We start from the raw sequence: 21,139 nt of genomic DNA, 5'->3' as shown, positions 1-21,139 counted from the left end.
ATAAAGGACAGAAATGGTATGGACCTAACAGAAGCAGAAGATATTAAGAAGCGGTGGCAAGAATACACAGAAGAACTGTACAAAAAAGATCTTCATGACCCAGATAATCACAATGGTGTGATCACTCACCTAGAGCCAGACATCCTGGAATGTGAAGTCAAGTGGACCTTAGAAAGCATCACTACGAACAAAGCTAGTGGATGTGATGGAATTCCAGTTGAGCTATTTTAATTCTGAAAGATGATGCTGTGAAAGTGCTGCACTCAATATGCCAGCAAATTTGGAAAACTCAGCAGTGGCCACAGGACTGGAAAAGGTCAGTTTTCATTCCAATCCCAAAGAAAGTCAATCCAAAAGAATGCTCAAACTACCGCGCAATTGCACTCATCTCACACGCTAGTGAAGTAATGCTCAAAATTCTCCAAGCCAGGCTTCAACAATACGTGAACTGTGAACTTCCAGATGTTCAAGTTGGTTTTAGAAAAGGCAGAGGAACCAGAGCTCAAATTGCCAATATCCACTGGATTATCGAAAAAGCAAGAGAGTTCCAGAAAAACATCTACTTCTGCTTTATTGACTATGCCAAAGCCTTTGACTGTGTGGATCACAATAAACTGTGGAAAATTCTTCATGAGATGGGAATACCAGACCACCTGACCTGTCTCTTGAGAAACCTATATGCAGGTCAGGAAGCAACAGTTAGAACTGGACATGGAACAACAGACTGGTTCCAAATTGGAAAAGGAGTACATCAAGGCTGTATATTATCACCCTGCTTATTTAACTTATACGCAGAATACATCACGAGAAATGCTGGGCTTGAAGAAGCACAAGCTGGAATCAAGATTGGTGGGAGAAATATCAATAACCTCAGATATGCAGATGACACCACCCTTATGGCAGACAGTGAAGAAGAACTAAAGAGCCTCTTGATGAAAGTGAAAGAGGAGAGTGAAAAAGTTGGCTTAAAGCTTAATATTCAGAAAACTAAGATCATGGCATCTGGTCCCATCACCTCATGGGAAATAGATGGGGAGACAGTGGAAACAGTGTCAGACTTTATTTTTTTGGGCTCTAAAATCACTGCAGATGGTGATTGCAGCCATGAAATTAAAAGACGCTTACTCCTTGGAAGGAAAGTTATGACCAACCTAGATAGCATATTAGAAGCAGAGACATTACTTTGCCAACAAAGGTCCATCTGGTCAAGGCTATGGTTTTTCCAGTGGTCATGTATGGATGTGAGAGTTGGACTGTGAAGAAAGCTGAGTGTTGAAAAATTGATGTTTTTGAACTGTGGTGTTGGAGAAGACTCTTGAGAGTCCCTTGGACTGCAAGGAGATCCAACCAGTCCATCCTAAAGGAGATCAGTCCTGGGTTTTCATTGGAAGGACTGATGCTGAAGCTGAAACTCCAGTACTTTGGCCACCTCATGCGAAGAGTTGACTTATTGGAAAAGACCCTGATGCTGGGAGGGATTGGGGGCAGGAGGAGAAGGGGACGACAGAGAATGAGATGGCTGGATGGCATCACCGACTCGATGAGCGTGAGTTTGAGTAAACTCCGGGAGTTGGTGATGGACAGGGAGGCCTGGCATGCTGCGATTCATGGGGTTGCAAAGAGTCGGAAACGACTGAGCGACTGAACTAACAATTCAAACTTGAATGTACACCCAAAGCACCTGAAATGCTTGTTTTTTAAATATTTAATTTATTTATTTTTGGCTGCTCTGTATCTTTGTTCCTATGTGTAGGCTTTCTCTAATTGCAATGAGCAGGGGCTATTCTTCGTTGTGGTGCCTGAGCTTCTCATTGAGGTGGCTTCTCTTGTTGCAGAGCAAAGGCTCTAGAGCATGAGCTCAGTAGTTGTGGCCCATGGGCTTAGTTACCCCTTGACATGTGGAATCTTCCCAGCCCATAGATGGAACCCATGTCCCCTGCATTGGCAGGGGGACTCTTAACCACCAGACCATCAGGGAAGTCCCTACACGGTTTGTTAAAGCACAGAGTGCTGGCCTCCACCTCAGAACTTCTGATTCAGTAGATTTGGGGTAGGGACCAAGACTTCTCATTTCTAAAAATCCCCAGGTGATGCTGATGCTGCTGGTTGGGGCACACATTCTGAAGACCCCTGACTTCCTCCAAAACCAGCTGGGAGGCAGTGCACCCCCTTCAGATACAGTGTTTTGCTTCTCAAAATGGGTACGTAGATCTGCTCCTTCCTAAATATCCTCGTGGCCAACAGCCAAGTCCATCTGTTTGTTCATACAGTGGCAAGATGTCCAACAAGTCCCTAAAGAAGCTAATGAGCAACTTGGATCCAACTCTTTATTGTCTGTCAGAGGAAAGGCATCCATGCTTGGTAATGAACTTTGGTTGCTCTGTTGGACTCTGTGGCCAGAATTAAGCACCTTGTCATCTAGCTGGTAAAGGACTTAGTTGACAGTACTGGACCAGAAAGTCTAAGCAAGTCATGTCCTCCCGAATAGCACCTACTTATATCCCACTATACTGGGGGTACAGTGGATTGTTTCTACTCTCAGAAACCCATTTGTTTCCATCTCGGTGGTCTGCAGGACAGGAGAGGGTATCCCACATCATCCAAAAGCCTGAGCTGTGATGACTGCTGCTCCCGTTCACCCATTCCATCAGCATTTTGTAGTCTCCTGCAAAATGGTCTGACCCTGAACGAAGTGGGAGCAGGGGACAATGACAAAATGCACCCAGGATCTGCTTCAAGGCTAAACCTGTGACATCGCTCCAGGCTGGGCATATAGTGAATCCTCAAGTAATGTCAGCCTTGATTATTATGAATTTGATTAAGGGAAGAGTGTTCCCATCACGATCCAGCATAGAACTCTCTTGCTTGATGCAATTCACAGATGCCTTCTGGGAGGAAATTAGCATTCTTGATAAATGCTTAAGCAATTTTCTGATAAACTTTAACAAGATTAAAACCTCCTTGGGGAAATCAGCTACCCAAACACTCAGCTGATTATCAGACATTCTTTGTCTTGTATTCAGTTTAATAATGCTTATCCAGCCATCTTCTTTTCCTGGGGAATGTCCTTAACAAAAGAGAACTGTGACTTGGCTTTGTGGTGTGGCATGATCGAAATATAACTTTGGCACGTGTTTATAACTGATGTATCTGAAGAAATTTAAAACAGTCATTATAGAGATAGGACATCGGAATAGTAACTAACATTTTTTAAGTACTTGCTGTTTGCCAGATGTTATAGGAAACGTTGTGTAATAGCTCAACTCTCTTTTTAAAAAAATTTGTTTATTTTTGGGGTGTGCTGGGTCTTCGCTGATGTGTTAGGGCTTTCTCTAGTTGCAGTGAACAGGGGCTACTCTCTAGTTGTGGGGCATGGGCTTCTCACTGCAGTGGTTTCTCTTGTTGCAGGGCATGGGTTCTAAGACATGCGGGCTTCAGTAGCTGCAGTATGTGGGCTCTAGAGTGTGGGCTTAGTAGCTGTGACACATGGAGCTTATTTGCCCCATGGCATGTGGAATCTTCCTGGACCGGGGATCAAACCCATGTCCTCTGCATTGGCAGGCAGATTCTTAACCACTGGACCACCAGAGAAGTCCTCTCTTTCTCTTTTTAATGGATTGGGTTATCATAGCTCTGTTTTATTTCTAAGATGCTCAGAGAGGTGAAGTGACTTCCCCGAGAACACACAGCCAGTAAATGGCAGAGCCAGGCTTAGAAGCCAGGCCTGTCCGAGTCCAGAGCTGGAGCCAGCAATAACTACACCCTTTTGCCTCTGCCAAAGAATTATAGTGGGAGATGGAGAATGGGACAGTGTCTGGGAGGCAAGTGTAGGGTTACAGGGCTGCAGAGTGGGGAGAGTGCCTGCCTGGGTACAGGGCTTAGGAAGGAACTATGGGGGAAGAGGTGTCTCAGCCCACAAGTATATGTAGGGGAGGGACACTGCAGACAGTGAGAAGGGCATCCAGGAGCGATGGGCGGGACAGAGGCAGGGTCAAGGCCAGGTATGTTTGAGAAAATGGTAGAGTTCAGTCTGGCAACCACAGGAGGGGTCCCCAGCCCTTTCAGTAATGTGAACCCTGTCCTCCATGTGCTGCTAGTTGGATTTTTATGACTCTGGATCGAGAGATCCCATTCCAGTTCATTCACCTACTAGCTGTGTGACCTTGGGCAGATCACTTCACCCCTCTGAGGTGAAGCTTTCCTCGTGTGAAAATTGGAAGGTAATAATAACCTTGCTCTTATAGGACTGCTGTGATAAACCATGACGATTAGCACAAGCCCAGTGTCTACTAAGCTCTGTAAATAGGTGAGGTTTTAATGTGTTACTGAACTTATGGTGGCATTACATCACCATTTTCTCAGTGGGGCTGTGAAATAATTTTTCGAACTTAGTTTAATTTCAGACTGCTAAAAAGTTGCAAAAATAGTACAGAGTTGCTCAATACTCTTTATCAATATTATATGTATAATCATTATATAATAGATATATATAATCATTACATATAATTATAATTAGATTCCCCTGAGGAACTTGATAAACATACCCAGCACCCCCTGAGAATGTGGCTGGGGAAACTGTGTGGTTAACCAGCATTCTAGGTAACTAGTTGTCTACATGCCTATGTTCCTTTCAGCCATAACAATCTAACACATGGCCAGTAGATGGCAGTGCAGTCTACCCTTTGAATGTTGCTTCTGGAAAGATCTAGTGAAGCGTCCTGTGAATTCAAGCTAACGTGCTTAAGCAGCTTGTCTTCTGCTATCCCTTCCTGTTCCTTCACAGTGACTTCCCTTGATGCCACAGAACCTCAAAGTAGTCAGAACTCACTTGGAGTTTCCTAAGCTCCTCGAGGGACAACCCCACTTTCTGAAGAATTAGCCAGAAACTGTAAAATGATACCCCAATAATACTCCAACCAGCATTTACTGAGCATGTACTGGGTGACTAGCAGGACTGCTACTTTCTCTTTTAGCACTCACAACTACCCCCAAGGAGGGGGTTGTTAACCTCTTCACAGGCACACAGTAAGTCTCTGTCACCACCTCCTGCTACCATCTTGACTGGAACTTAAACTTAAGTTAGGGGAGCAGATGGGGGGCAATAATGAATGCATCAAGGCACAGGCTCTGAGAGCTTGGAGAGTCTCCTGAGAAAAAAGGAGATGCTCTTTCCTGCTTTGAGACCAGGGGAACTGAGCAGGGAGCTGCAAGGGAAAGACACAGTGTAAGTCCCTGTTAAGGGGGCTTCAAATGTTCAGGAAAGCAGTCCCAACTTGGGCCATAGCACCTGGAGGGCTGATGGGACGGCTGTCTTTTAGATCCCGGGAGGCTGGAAGGACTGGGAAGATTTCAAAGACTGGAGGTGAAACTGTGCAACTTGGATTGGGACTTGAACTCGGCCAAAACCCAGACTGGGATTGAACCCACTGTCTTTTAATTAAAATCACACAGCTGGTCTCAAGACCTACTGAAGTTCAGGTTCTTCTTCTTTTTTAAAATTAGAGTTTAGTTGCTTTACAGTGTGTTGTTAGTTTCTGCGGCATAGCAAAGTGAGTCAGCAGTATGTGTACATATCCTGGCTCTTTGTCCCCGCAGGCATTGAGTAGAGTTCCCTGTGCTATGCAGTAGGTTCTCATTGGTTATCTAGCTTGTACATAGTAGTGTATAAATGTCAGCCTCAATTTCCCAATTCATCCCACCCTTCCTTTCCCTCCTTGGTGTCCATATGTTTGTTCTCTACTTCTGTGTCTCTATTTCTGCTTTGCAGACGGGTTCATTTGTATCATTCTTCTAGATTCCACATATATGAATTAATGTACGATATTTGTTTTTCCCTTTCTCACTTATACAGTTCAGACTGTTTATGTCTCAGCATATAATGAATTCATCAGGGAACAAAGCAATAGGTAAGAAGTGGTTTTATTTGGAGAGATACACATTCCATAGAGTGTGGGCCATCTCAGAAGGTGAGAGGCCCCAAAATATGAGATGGTTAATTTTTATGGGCTGGGTAATTTCATAGGTTAATGAGTGGGAAGATTATTTCAACTATTTTGCAGAAGGGGTGGAGATTTCCAGAAATTAGGCTACCACCCCCTTTTTGGTCTTATATGATTATCCTCAGAACTATATAAGTGACTAACAGTTTTACATTTCACTTTTCTTTTGGAACTGTCAGGGCCCTGGTGTCATTTAGCATACGCTCATGTATTACAGTGAGCATAAAATGAAGTTCAAGGTCTACTGGAAGTCGAATCTTCCACCATCTTGGTGGTTCTAACCAGTTTATATTGTATCCAAAGGCTATATCTTTCTTTTAAAGGTTGTGCCCAGCTCCCTTCCCTCTTGTTTCATGGGGACACTGTGGGACATTCAGTCTGTGTAATGCTCATAACAGAACAAACCATACTTGTTGAATTTGTTTTTGCTTACTTAATCCTTTTCTAAGAGATTGCATCGAGGGGATTTTCAAGGGAAGGGATCCATGGTATTGGGGAAGATGGTGTGAAATAAACCTAGAGACATGGACAGGTAAGAATTTTCACCTGGAGATGTGGGCAGGTGGGGGTTTTCCCCAATGGGTGTGATCAAGGGAAGTATCCTAGAAAACAGAGAAGTTTGTCTGGAGATGTGCAAGTCGTCCTTATCAATACGTACTGCTGTTGAGACAGACACTGCCTGTTGTTTATGAAAGATCTCAACTCCCCTTCTTCCTTCTTACTAGATCCCTGGGTTAGTTGATGTGACCACTCACTTAGCTAAGGAGCTACATTTCCTGATACTGGCAGCTGGTTCTGGCCAATGAGATGTGAGCTGGGCCAGGGTATTAGTCTGAATTCAACCAGGGGAGAAAAACTACATGGTAATTTGAATAGGAAAAGTTTAATATAAAGAATTATTGACTAGTACAGAGGATTGAAGTAATGGAAAAGGGTGGATGTGGGATGAATTGGGAGATGGAGAGGTTGGCTAGCAAGAAGTAAAGAGAACTGAAGAATACAGTGAAGTAGCAGATATAAGGAGCAGTCTCCACACTCAGGGCTGAGACAGAGCTTCCCCTCCCCTGCGCCCTTCTCCAGCTTGAGGTCCAGACTGTAGGATTGGGCAGAACTGTGGTTCACTGGGCTGCAGAGAAGTCCCTGAGGTCTGCGCTGGTAGAACTTGCCAGAAAACTGTCCTCTCTCATACCAGGGAGAGTTTTCCTGATACCACTGACGTATCTCAATGAAGCCACTTGAATACAAAATTGCCAAAGGTGAGGATGCTGGGGGAAGCTACTAGCATCTTTTGTGCTGCTGGCTGCTATATACTGCAGGAACAGGTGCTAGAGCAGCTGCCTGCACTGTTGGAGGCTGATGGGTGACCCACCCAAAACAGGAAAGGGTGGACTCCCTGGAAAAACCCTCTAAAAGGGATTAGATTTGGCTAGTTTGACACTTTTGCACTTTGATCTTCCCTTTCTTCCTGCAGCCCAGACCCAGATGGAAGAGGACACGGCAGAGTTGCAACCGACATGTCATGTGAGTGAGAAATAAACCACGGTGGGGCTCAGCTGTTAAGATCTTGGAGCTGTTTGTTCTGCAGCACAACCTGCTGAAAGCTGACCAATACACACGAAGAATGTTTTATATAATAATTGCTGGTTATGGTAAATGGGAGTTTCCTCTGTTTTGTAAAATACTATGAGAAGATGAGAATTATGGTTAAAGAAAGAGCTAATAGGGGCTTCCTTGATGGCTCAGCAGATAAAGAATCTGCCTGCAATGCAGGAGACACAAGAGACATGGGTTTGATCCCTGGGTCGGGAAATGGCAACCCACTCTAGTATTCTTGCCTGGGAAATCCCGTGGATAGAGGAGCCTGGTGGGCTACAGTCCAAAGGGTCACGGTGAGTCAGACACGACTGAGCAAAAACAAGACAAGAAGAAAGAGCTAATAAGATCTTCAGCAAAGAAAAAGAGTCATAAAAATACTTCCTGGATTTTGGAAACACTGGTGCTTCTGAATTTGTTACAGGAACAGGAGAAGAAAGAAAAAAAGAACAAAATGGGAAAGAGAAAGGTAAAACAGTAAAGAATAAGCAAAAGAGATTTGAGAATACTGCGTTTATAGACAGCTCAACAGACTCCTTGGTATTGCTGGGGAAAATAATAAGAGGAATATTATTAAACCAGAGCAGCACGATGGCTGCTTACTTGGAAGCCACACTGAACTGCCTGTGGGGGACACAATAGGGAGCATCTCTTTGTCCCCGAGGCATATGATTGAAGCCACTATATTCTGTCTCAGTGGTGTCTTAGCATGCCATGTCTGTCCTCATCAGCAGGCGCACCGGCTTCCCGCTGAACTCTAGTTTCAGAATGACCTTTGAGGTGTCCCCAGGGCTCCGCGGAGTTAATAGCTTTTATTTTGAGTCAGACACTTCAGCACCTAGTCTCTCAATTTAGTGAAGATCCAGATAGATATTGGCTCTCACAGAAAGTGGCAAGAGACAGAAGCAATTGGCTTTGATGTGTATGAGGAGGAGAAGGTGGCAGAGTGACAGGCCTGATGACCCCTTCCAACACCTCTCAGGTGAACAATAGCAGCAGCGAGACAAAATGACGGAGCAAGTAACAGAAGAGCGTGTCATCTGTAATGAATATGGCAGAGTTGAGCAAATGGTCAAAAGCGCCTTCTAGACACACAGAACTATCTGTAACATGTTTAAGGAAGACATGGGGAGCCCCTGTCTATCTTTTGGATATCATGTAGGTGCAGGTTTCCTAAAAGTAAACGAGAAGGTTTGGAAGGGTTTGGCCAACATCTTTACTTGGAAAGATGAGAACTCAGAGCAGCGGAGGACTCTAGAGTGTTAGTGAAGGTCATACCTTATGACTGTCCCCAAGGCCTGGGGTGATGGGAAACTGGGCTGGCAGGAGGACCCCATAACATTAACAGCCTTGTATTCTCTGAGCTGGCTCCTGTATCAAACCAACAAGCCAAGGGCAAGGTGAGAGAGAGGTGAGAAGGACACTCTGCCATTACCCTATACAATGCCAGCTGAACAGAGATGAATCCTCTGAACCACACTGGCTAAAAGGGCTTTACCAAGAGCCACAGGGGTATACAGAGGATCTGAATCAAATGACAAATCAGGTTGATATGAGTGATAATATGGCATCATGTCAATAAATGAAAACATAAACAGAGAATGTATCTTTCATTGAAACACCCATGAGAATATTCAGAAAAATTGACCATGGCTATAGAGAAAATGTCTTTCCTGGTGGCTCAGACAGTAAAGAATCTGTCTGCAATGTGGGAGACCTGGGTTTGATCCCTGGGTTGGGAAGATTCCCTGGAGGAGGGCATGGCAACCCACTCCAGTATTCTTGCCTGGAGAATCCCCATGGACAGAGAAGCCTGGTGGACTGCAGTCCAGGAGTTGTGAAGAGTTGGACATGACTGAGCGACTGAGCACAGCACAGCATAGAGAAAATGTCAGCACCTTTCTCCCCAAAAAGATATAGTAGAGACCGCTTTGACTGTCAAGTAAGAAAAGCAGGAATTAAAAAGTAGAAATGAGGCAAAAGCCCAAGCACATGGAAAAATTAAAACCTCTTCCTCAAAGTTTATTAATTTAAAAATTGAAATATAGCTGATTTACAGTGTTGTGTTAATTATTGCTATACAATGAAGTGATTTTATATATATACATATATGTATACAAGTTCTTTTTAAAATATTCTTTTCCATTATGCTTTATCATAGGATATTTCATATAGTTTTCTGTAGTATACAGTAAGACTTTGTTGTTTATCCATTCTATATATAAAAGATCACATCTGCTAACCCCAACCTCCCACTCTTTCCCTCCCCCAGCCTCCTACCCTTGGCAACCATCAGCCTGTTCTCTATGTCCGTGATTCTATTTCTGTTTCATAGATAGGTTTGTGTCATATTTTAGATTCCACATATTCGTGATATCTTATGCTATCTGTCTTTCTCTTTCTGACTTACTTCACTTAATATGATAGTCTCTAGTTGCACCCCCCCCCCTCAAAATTAAAAACTCCATTTGAGAACAAAGGAAAGTCAAAACTGCAAGTTGAAACCAGTTTGGAAAGAAAAGATGTAAGCACTCTATGTCTAAAGCAATAAGATATAGCTAAAAACCATCATGAAAGGGAAATTTCACCGTAAATACTTATTTTTCTGAAAAAGAAAGACAAATATAAGTGAATAAGCATTCCAACCAGGAATACAAAATGAGCAGCAAAATTCTTCTAAGGAAAGAAGGGCAGAATGAAGACAAGCAGAAAATAATCAATCGAAATACAAAACAAATGTAGAATTGGTAAATGGAAGAGCTGATTCATTGCAGGAAAAAAGCCCACACAGTAAAACAGAGAAGCCACTAGCTAGCATAATCAAAGGGAAAAAGACCACATACAGAGAAGACATAATTAGGATGAGAAATGAAAGATAAGCATGATAAAGGAACTTTTTAATATGTATCTTCTAATTACATAAATAATGCACAGATACACAGGCACTAGAAATAAAAGTCAAAGAAGAAGAAAAAATAGAGTAAGAAATTAAAGTCAGTTCAGGCTGCCAGAAGAAAATACCACAGGCTGGGTGGCTTAAGAAACAGAAATTTACCTTCTTGTGGTTCTAGAGGGTGGAAGTTCAAGTTCAAGGGGCCTGCAGGGCTGGTTTCTTTTGAGGTCTCTCTTCTTGGGGTGGAGACGGCTGCCCTCCTGCTGCCCCTTCACACAGTCGCCCCTCTGTCCATGAGCCTCTGGAGTCCTTTTGTGTGTCCAAGGTTCCTCTTCTTATAAGGACACCACTCACTTTGGATTAGGGCCCAGCCAATATTTTAACTTACTCACCCCCATTAAAAGGCCCCATCTCTAAAATACAGTCACATTCTGAGATACAGGGGGTGGGAGTGGGGTTTAGGGTTTTAATGTAGGAATTTTGGTGGGGACAGAGTTCAACCCATAACACCCTTTATCCTGGGTTCCTCCTTCAAATTCCACCTCTCTCCCAGAAGTAACATGATTTTTTAAAAATTAATTAATTAATTAATCATTGACTGTGCTGGTTCTTTGTTGCTTTACACAGGCTTTCTCTAGTTGCAGCGTGCAAGTTTCTTATTGTGGTGGCTTCTCTTGTTGTGGACCCTGGGCTCTAGGGCTTGTGGGCTTCAGTAATTGCAGGCCCTAGAGCCCAGGCTCAATAGTTTTGGCACAGGGGCTTAGTGGCCCTGTGGCATGTGGAATCTTCCTGGGCCAGAGAGGGAACCCATGTACCCTGCACTGGCAGTGGATTCTTAACCACTGGACCACCAGGGAAGTCCAGAAGAAGCAAGGATGAACCAGACCCTCCATGACATTGGTGGTGTCCAGGACAAGAGTCAGACCAAGGCCCACCTGCCATAGATCTACATATTTTTTGTAAATCCAGGCACCAAACAGTTAAATAAAATGTTCTATCCTCCTACCTGGATAAATATACTTTCATTTTGACCTGGGAAACCAGGTTTGGATTTAGAATTTCTGGACTCTGCAGAGTTCCTTCCGAGAACATGGTGGTAGGGCCTCCCTTCTCTTCCTGAGACCGGCTCTGGCTACACCACCAGAGGTTCTTGCATACAGACATGGAGACTCCACTTTGCACGTTCCACGCCCTCAAACAGTGCCCTTTGGTGACTGACTGGGCCTGGCAGTGGTCGCAACAGTGCTTCACTCCAACCTCAGGAGGATGTTCCTAGGGCGAGGCACCCCACCCCCCCAGACTCTGGAAGGAATTTCTGGGCCCCAGGAATATGAAGGCTGGTCTGGAAGGAAGTCTCAGGCCCTAGATGGGTGTGTTCTCTGTGGGTGGGGTGCACTTGGAGGGAATATGAGCAGCCCTTCTAAAAAGAAGCCCACGGAAGAAGTCCCTCTTGCTCACAACTAGGTATTAGTGGGTATCTTTTCAGACCATTTTATATCCATTTTATATATAAAAAGGAGATCTTAATTCCAAAATAAAGGCTTGTTTTTATTTTTAAATTACCTTTAAAAAATATATATTTATTTGACTGTGCTTTATTTATTTGGGTCTTAATTGCAGTGTGTGGGATCTTCTCACTTCGTTGCGGCATGCAGACTGTTTAGTTGTGGCATTCAAACTCTTAGCTGTGGCTTGTGGGATTTAGTTCCTTGACCAGGGATTGAACCCAGACCCCTGTATTGGGAGTGCTGAGTCTTAGCTACTGGACCACCAGGGAAGTCCCTAAAAGCTTATTTTTGAAAATGAATTCTGTCTTTTTCTGAGATCTGCTTTTTTCCTCTCCCATTTTGTCTTATAGATCTTTCCATGTCAGCACAGCTAGATCTACTTTGTTCTTTTCCATTGATGCATGATATCATGCATAATAAAGGTAAGGGGGGAAATGAAAGCCTATTTAATGTGGTGCAATGTTAATCCTCTTGAAAATCAGGATGATTTAAAACAAAAATAAATTAAAAAAATAAAAATTACCAGGATTGGCTTAAGAAGACATTGAAAACCCAAAAGACTAATAACTATAGAAGTAGCTGAGCCCTTGTGAAGGGATTGTTGTTGTTCACTTGCTAAGTCCAGTCCGACTCTTTGCAACCCCTACGGATTGCAGCACGCCAGGGTTGCCTGTCCTTCATGATCCCCCAGAGTTTACTCAAATTCATGTCCATTGAGTCAGTGATGCTATCTAACCATCTCATCCTCTGTTGTCTCCTTCTCTTTCCTTCAATCTTTCCCAGCATCAGGGTCTTTTCCAAAGAGTCAGCTCTTCACGTCAGGTATCCAAAGTACTGGAGCTTCAGCTTCAACATCAGTCCTTCCAATGACTATTCAGGCTTGATTTTCTTTAGAGCCTTTATAAAAAGAGTCATGAGAGATATCTCCCTTTCTTCTTGCTGTGTTAAGACACAGCCAGAAGATGACCATCTGCAAGCCAGGAATTGGACCCTAACCAGGAACCAGATTGGCTGGCACCTTGGTCTTAGACTTCTCAACCTCCAGAACTGTGGGACACAAGTTTCTGTTGTTAAAGCCACAGCATGTGTGGTGTTTTGTTATAGCAGCCTGAGCAAAGACAAGTATCAAAACCTGACAATGCAGCAAAAGGAAATTCACGGGCTAATTTAATCTATGAATATTGAAGCAGAACTTCTTCATGAGAGATTAAGAGGTGGAATCCAGTAATGCTGTTATGGAATAAAAAAATCTATAGTTAAATGATGGGAGGCTGACGCGCAGAAATCAGTCACATCAGTCTTATTTCTCTATATCACCAAGGAAAAATTGGAAACGGAAATTAAAAACACAATACCATCTACGATAGCTCTAAAATGCAATACTTAGATATAAATCTAATAAAATATGTACAGGATCTTTATGATAAAAACAATGAAATGTTATGAAATCAAAGGCTTCAATAGATGGAGAGATAGACTGTGTTCACAGATTGGATGATTCAGTATAACAGAGATGACATTTCTCCCCAAATTTACTTATAGGTTTAACATAATTCCTATCAAAGTTCCAGCAGGGATTTTTGTAAATACAGACAAGCCGATTTCAAAATGTATACCTAAAGACAAAGGAGATAGAATAATTAAAACATTTGAAAATGAAGAATAAATTTAGATGAATCACGGTACTGACTTTACTACTTATCTATATAGCTGCAGTAATCAAAACAGTGGCATTGGGATAGACACAAATCAAGGGAACAAAATAGAGTCCAGAAATAGACCCACACAAGTTGATCCACAGATTATTTTTGGCATGTCTTGCGGGGCCAGGGATTGAACCCGACCCCTTGGCAGTAAGAGCAAGAACTTCTAATCATTGTACCACCAGGGAATTCCTGATCAATGGATTCTTTTAAAAATTTTATTTATTCACATATTATTTTTATTTATTTGTTTGTCTACACTGGGTCTTCACTGCTGCTCGTGGGCTTTCTCTAGTTGTGGCGAGCAGGGGCTACTCTCTAGTTGGGGTGTGCGGGCTTTTGCCTGCGGTGACCTCTTGTGGCAGGGCACGGGCCCTAGGGTGAGTGGGCTTCGGTAGCACAGCGTGTGGGCTCAGTAGTTGTGGCCCACAGGCTTGGTTGTCCCTCGGCACGTGGGATCTTCCTAGGCCAGGGATCGAACCCGTGGCCCCTGTATTGGCAGTCAGATTCTTCACCACTGAGCCACCAGAGAAGCCCAATTTCTGTTTTCATACATTTATAGATTGCTAAGGAGAAGCAATGGCAACCCACTCCAGTACTCTTGCCTGGAAAATCCCATGGACCGAGGAGCCTGGTAGGCTGCAGTCCATGGGGTCGCTGAGAGTTGGACGTGACTTAGCGACTTCACTTTCAGTTTTCACTTTCATGCATTAGAGAAGGAAATGGCAACCCACTCCAGTGTTCTTGCCTGGAGAATCCCAGGGACGGGGGAGCCTGGTGGGCTGCTGTCTATAGGGTTGCACAGAGTCGGACGCTACTGAAGCGACTTAGTAGTGGTAGAAACATAGAAATAAGTACGAATATGTGTATGAATGTTAGCCTACCCATGTGTATTTCCTAGTTTGTCTTCTCAGAAGGCACTGACAAGCCAGTAGCAATGAGCACATTTAGAGATGTAGTGCCCAGATCATGGTTTCTAAATACCATTTTCACGCACACACATAATTATACACATATACAAACACACACACGTATGTGTGTGTGTGTGTGTGTTTATCGCTCGGTCATTTCCAACTCTTTGTGACCCCATGGACTGTAGCCTGCCAGGCGCCTCTGTCTATGGAATTCTCCAGGCAAGAATCCTGGAGTGGGTAGCCATTCCCTTCTCCAGGGGATCTCCCAACCCAGGGATCAAACCTGAGTCTCCTGCGTTGCAGGAAGATTGTTTACTGTCTGAGCCACGAGGGTAGCCTGTACACACACACACACACACACACACACACACACACACACACACACACACTAAGGTTTCTTGGAGAAATATTTAATTCCAGAGCTTGGGCAGGGAAAGTAAACCATGAGCTTGAAACATATTATGATGTTAGCAAGTAAGGAAGTGCTCAGAAGATGATAGGGCTGTAGTGAAAGGACCCAGGAACCAAGCTGAAGTCATTCTTAATGGTTTGAAGCTGGGACTATTCGAGCAACAAAATGAAGGTTGGATTATAACCTTGTTCAGTTTTCTCCCCAAACCATTATCATGTCTTAACCTACTGTATAATTAACTTATTATGTTTTTTTTATTACCTCATTCTCCCCACTTGAATATAAACTTTAGAGAGTGATGTTTGGGAAGGGACTCTGTTTTGCTTATGGATATTGTGGATATTGGCCCATAGACTAGGGAAACTGAATTTACTAAGAAGCAAAAAGAGTTTTTCCAAAGAATCGAACACTAAGCATCAGCAGCTACCAGCAGCAGGTTGTCTTCCTCGGCTCCTCTGGGACTCACAGGGGCCGGCAGGCCTGGTCTTGAGGGAGCTGAGTAGTCTGGGGTCTTCTCCTGAGAAAAGAACATGGCAAACTGGGAGGCCATCTCCCAAGGAACACTTTAGAAGATTTTCCTCTCAAAAGCACCCTTGGAACAGCTGTGCTTATTTTGCAAACTCAGTGAGAAGCTGACTTTTGCATGACATTAAAAGCCTATTGGTATCTTTATCTCAGTGAAAACCCTCCCACTCCTGTGAGGTTGACATTGTTGTTTAGCGCTAAGTCGTGTCTGATTTTTGTGACCTCATGGACCGTAGCCCGCCAGGCTCCTCTGTCCTTGGGGGTTTCCTAGGCAAGAACACTGGAGTGGGTTGCCATTTTCTTCTCCAGGGGATCTTCCTGACCCAGGGGTTGAACTTGCATCTCCTGCCTTGGCAGGTGGAATCTTTACTGCTGAGTCACCAGGGAAGCCCGAAGTTGACATCAAATTCCTGTTTTATGGGTGAAGGGAAGGCAGCATGGAGAAGGTAAGTGTGTTAGTGTCCTGGGACTGCTGAGACCTAGAAGAGTCAGATTCCTGGAGTCAGAAAGTACATTAGTAGATGCCGGGAGCTGGGATTGGGATGGGGAACAGGGAGTTAGTGTTTAATGGGGACAGAGTTTCAGTTTAGGAAAATGAAAAATTCAGGAGATGGATGATGGTGAGAGTTGAATGATGCAAAATACTTAGTGCCACTTAACTGACAGTTAAATATGGTTAAAATAGTATATTTTATATTATATGACTTTTATCAGAATAGAAAATAAATTTTAAAAAAGTACCACAAACTGGGTGGCTTAAAACTATAGAAATTTATTGTCTCACAGTTCTGGAGGCCAGAAGTCTGAAATTAAGGTATCCACTGGGCTGAGCTTCCCCTGAGACTCTGGGTAGAGCTCTTCTTTGTCTCTTCTTAGCTTCTGGGAGCCCCAAACACTTTTTGGCTTGAAACTGCATGTCTGATCTCTGCCTTTGTCATCATCTTTTCTCTCTGTGAGTGTCTGTTTCTGTGTCCAAATTTATAAGAGCCCCAGTCGTATTGGGGCTTCCTTTGGGGCTCAGGTGGTAAAGAATCTGCCTGCAATGCAGGAGATCCGGGTTCGAGCCTTGGGTCAGGAAGATCCCCTGCAGGAGGAAATGGCTACCCACTCCAGGATTCTTGCCTGGAGAATTCCATGGACAGAGGAGGCTGGAGGGCTACAGTCCCTGGGGTGGCAAAGAGTCGGACACAACTGAGCAGTTAACACTTTCACTTTTCACTTTCAGTCATATTGGATTAGATCACCTTAAATGATCTCATTTTAACTGGATTATCTCCATCAAGACCCTATTTCCAAATAAAATTACATTTTGAGTTGCTGGAAGTTAAGACTTCATCACATCTGTTTTGGAGGATACAATTCAATACATAATGGTAAGTAAGTTTGAATCAAACAATGTTTGAGCTTGTTGTTGTTGTTTAGTTCTTAAGTCATGTCTGACTCTTTGTGACCTCATGGACTGAAGCTCACCATGTTTCCCTGTCCTTCACTATCTCCCGGAGTTGGCTCAAACTCATGTCTATTGAGTTGATGATGCCATTCAACCATCTCATCCTCTGTTGTCCCCTTCTCCTCCTGCCCTCAATCTTTCCCAGCATCAGGGTATTTTCCAATGAGTCAGCTCTTCATATCAGGTGGCCAAAGTATTGGAGCTTCAGCTTCAGCATCAGTTCTTCCAGTGAATATTCAGGGTTGATTTCCTTTAGGATTGACTGGTTTCATCTCCTTGTTAGAGCTAAAAGAGACTTTTTCTGTTGAAGTATCCACCCCACTGGATACTCACTCTCTGTATGACTTAACCATGCCTAGACTCTCCTGAAATGGAAAGTCATCAGGAAATTCCCAAAATACTAACTATGCTAATCTCTGAAATCTTGATTACCCTCTAAAGTGTAGACTTTTTAGGTCCTTTCTTTTTTCCTGCTGACTGGGGTTTCCACCCTCCTGAGTTAACATTTCATGGTTCACCTGCCTCCTGAGTACCCTCTGGAGCATCAACAGAGAGCTTAGAGCCATTGCAAAGAGTGAGAACCAGGTAAGACATCCTTTGGGGAGTTCTATGACCTGAACAGAAGTGATATAAAAGGGAAATACAGGGCCACTGAGCATGTGTGGTATAGCAAAGGCAAAGGTACAGAGATAATTAACAACAGACTAAAATTGGAAAAGCTATGTGAAAAGGGCCTGGGGCAGCCCATAGCTGGGGAAAAGATTGGAAAATTAGGTTAAGTGGCAAGAGACTTCAAATCAAATCACCAGATACATATTAAGTGCCCGACTCAGTATTTCAATGAGCCATGGGTGATACAAAGGTATATAATATCTGTTTCCTGCCCTCAAGGAAAGTATAATCTACTTACAGAGGTTAGACATAAAACTCAGGAGAAATAAGATAACAAAATATTTAAATAGGAATTCACAGTGCCTCACAATTTATTGCTAAATGAGCTGTAAAGCTGATGACAAGCTTTTAAAACTCTATACCAGGAGAGATTATTCAGTTGTTTATGGTCTAATTAGGAGCATATTTTCTTGCTGGGGGAAGAAAAGGGTTAACTGAGCAGGGCAAATCAATGAACCTAAGAGATGTCTTTTTACAGAGATCAATGGAATTCATAGGCCTTTCACTAGACTGACTTAAAAAAAGAGAGATGTAAATGAAATCAGAAATGAAAGAGGTGACATTACAACTGATGACACAGAAATAAAAAAAGGATGATAAGAGACTACTGTGAACAATTATATTCCAGCAAATTGGGTAATCTAGAAGGAATGGAAGCATTCCTAGAAACATATACCCAACTGAGAATGAATCATGAAGACATGGAAAATCCGAGCAGACTTGCAACTAGTCAGGAGATTGAATTGATCATCAAAAATGTTCCCCAAAAGAAAAGGCCAGGACCAGATGGATTCGCTGAGAATTCTACCAAACATTTAAAGAAGAATTAGTGCCAATACTTCTCAAACTTTTCTAAAATATTAAAGGAGCGGGAACACTCCCAAACTCATTTTGTGAGGCCAGTGTTACCAGATATCAAAGCCAAACAAAAACAGTACAAGAAAACTACAGGACAATATCTTTGATGGCTATAAATGCAAAAATCCTCAACAAAATACTAGTAAATCAAATTCAACAGTTCATTAAAATGATCATACAACATGACCAAGTGGGATTTACCTGTGTGGGGCAAGGATGGTTCAACAGATGCCAATGATACACCATATTGACAGAATGAAGGATAAAAATCACATGGTCATCTCAGTAGATGCAGAAAAAGCAGGTGACAAAATTAAACTGCCTTTCATGATAAAACACTCAGCAAACTAGGAAAACAAGGAAACTACTTCAACCTAATAAAGCCCATATATGAAAAGCTCACCACTGGTATCTTACTGAGGGGTGAAACACTGAAAGCTTTTCCTCTAGGAATAAGGCAAGGGTGACCATTTACTGCCACTTCTATTCAACATAATACTGGAAGTTCATGACACAGCAATCAGGGACCCAGGTTGCTGCCGGCTCTGTCATCTTCAGGACATTTATCTCAAGTTACCTTGGGTGTGAACATTTGACTGGGGGCAGGGGTGGGGGAGAGAGAGAGAGTCAGACTCATATGGGGGTGTTTGTGGGCTGCACCTGGAGTGGCATAGATTACTTCTGCTTACATTCCATCTGCCTGCAAGGGAGATGGTTACAAGGTCACATCTAACTGCAAGGGAGGCTGGGAAACAGTTATGTGCCCAGGAAGAAGGAGAAATGGATTCATGACTAGCTATCAAGTCAAATTCTTTCCCATCTGCTCTTTTTCAGCTGAGGGAACGTGGGCTCAGAGAGGTCCTAGATCACTGTGAGTAAAGAGAAATTAAGAGATGCAATCTATATATAGTTGACAAAGCAGGAACCAAAAGTGCAGATGTAGTACCTGAAATTATAAACTAACCAATAGAGAAGCCAAAAATATGAAGCTACTGGGAATTCCCTGGTGGTCCACTGGTTAGGACTTGGTGCTTTTGCTGCTGTGGCCCCATTCAATCCCTGGTTGGGGAAACCAAAATCTTGCAAGCTGTGCAGTGAGACACACCTCCCCCACCCCCAGAAGATGAAGTCACGTAGCTTTCTTGAGAGGGGGACTGTAAATGGGGTGGCTAAATGAGTTGTTGGCATATAAATGTTCAGTTGAAGTTCTTTCGTGTTCATTGCTGCTTAATATTCTATTGTGTGAATATTTATTTCATCATGTGTCCATCCACAGCTGATGGACATTTGGGTTATTTTCAGTTGGAGGCTATGATGATGAGCGTACATGAACACACCAGTAAGTGTCTTTGTGAACATGTGCGGGCATTTCAGTTGGGTGTATGATCGCTGGGGCATAGCCACGTTCCACTGTAGCAGGTCATTCCAATGGTTGTACCAATTTACACTCCTGCTAGCAGCAGACGAGTGTTCCAGTTACTCCACGTTCTTGCCAACACTTGGATTTTGTCGGGGGAAGTTCTTAGAGAGCCACTCTTTATGTATTTGGCTGCCTCGGGTCTTAGTTGTGGTACCTGGAGGCTTCCCTAGCTGTGGTGTGTAGGCTCAGGTGCCCCATGGAATGAGGGATCTAGTCCCCAGAAGAGCAAAGCCCAGACCTCTCTCTGAGCCAAGTTGAATTCTTTACTACACAACCCTCCTCAAGCCCACGCTGTGAGTCTGAGGGATCCCCTTCTTCTGTATACTCAGGAGGAGCGGGGAGGGTGAAAGAGGAGACTGAGAGCAAATACCCAGCTGCTAAACTGATGGAAGAGTCTCTTTAAATGACTGAATTCCATTTCTGGACATTTATTTCATGGCTGAGCTGGCTCCTGTACATGTGTGGATGCATGAATAAGAAATGATGTATGGATAAGGTTATTTCCTGAAACATTATTTATTGTCATGAGTTCAGCTGAGTTGGAGAGATATCTGGGTTGCCACCTGGGCTGTCGGAGTGGTTGATTAAAGCAACAGCAAGCCCAAATGAAAGTAATAGCGAAGCCTTTAGTCACTCAACCCGAAATATAAGCAAGAGGCTCAAACCAGAGAAAGCACTGATGCCCCTGTTCCATTTCCTCCATTGGACAACGTGCAGGTGGGTCAGGGGGATTGGTGTAGACAGTGGGGTCATCTCACTGATGGGGATCCCCAAACAGAAGCCTCTGGCAGGTTCCTGGACCCTGAGCCAGGGGGGGTGGGGTTGGGGAGAGTGCTGGGAGTGGACAAGTACTGAGCATAGGTCATTATGGGTTTCCCTGGTGGCTCAGTGGTAAAGAATTCACCTGCCAATGCAGGAGACGGGGGTTCAGTTCCTGGGTCGGGAAGATACCCTGGAGAAGGAAGTGGCAACCCACTCCAGTATTCTTGCCTGTCCCATGGACAGAGGGGCCTGTCGGGCTACAGTCCATGGGGTTGCAAAAGAGTCAGAGGAGACTTAGCATCTGAACAACAAAAACAACGAGTCATTGTGGGGACAAAGTCTTCAAGGTTCCCCACTTCGCTCTCTGATAGGGTCCTTGGCAGAGGCATCTAAAGACCTTGGCCCAAGGTTTCAGGTAAAGAGACTTAGG

Source organism: Muntiacus reevesi, chromosome 2, assembly GCF_963930625.1.
Source record: "Muntiacus reevesi chromosome 2, mMunRee1.1, whole genome shotgun sequence".
In the NCBI taxonomy this organism is placed as follows: domain Eukaryota; kingdom Metazoa; phylum Chordata; class Mammalia; order Artiodactyla; family Cervidae; genus Muntiacus; species Muntiacus reevesi.
This window is presented reverse-complemented; position numbering follows the sequence as displayed.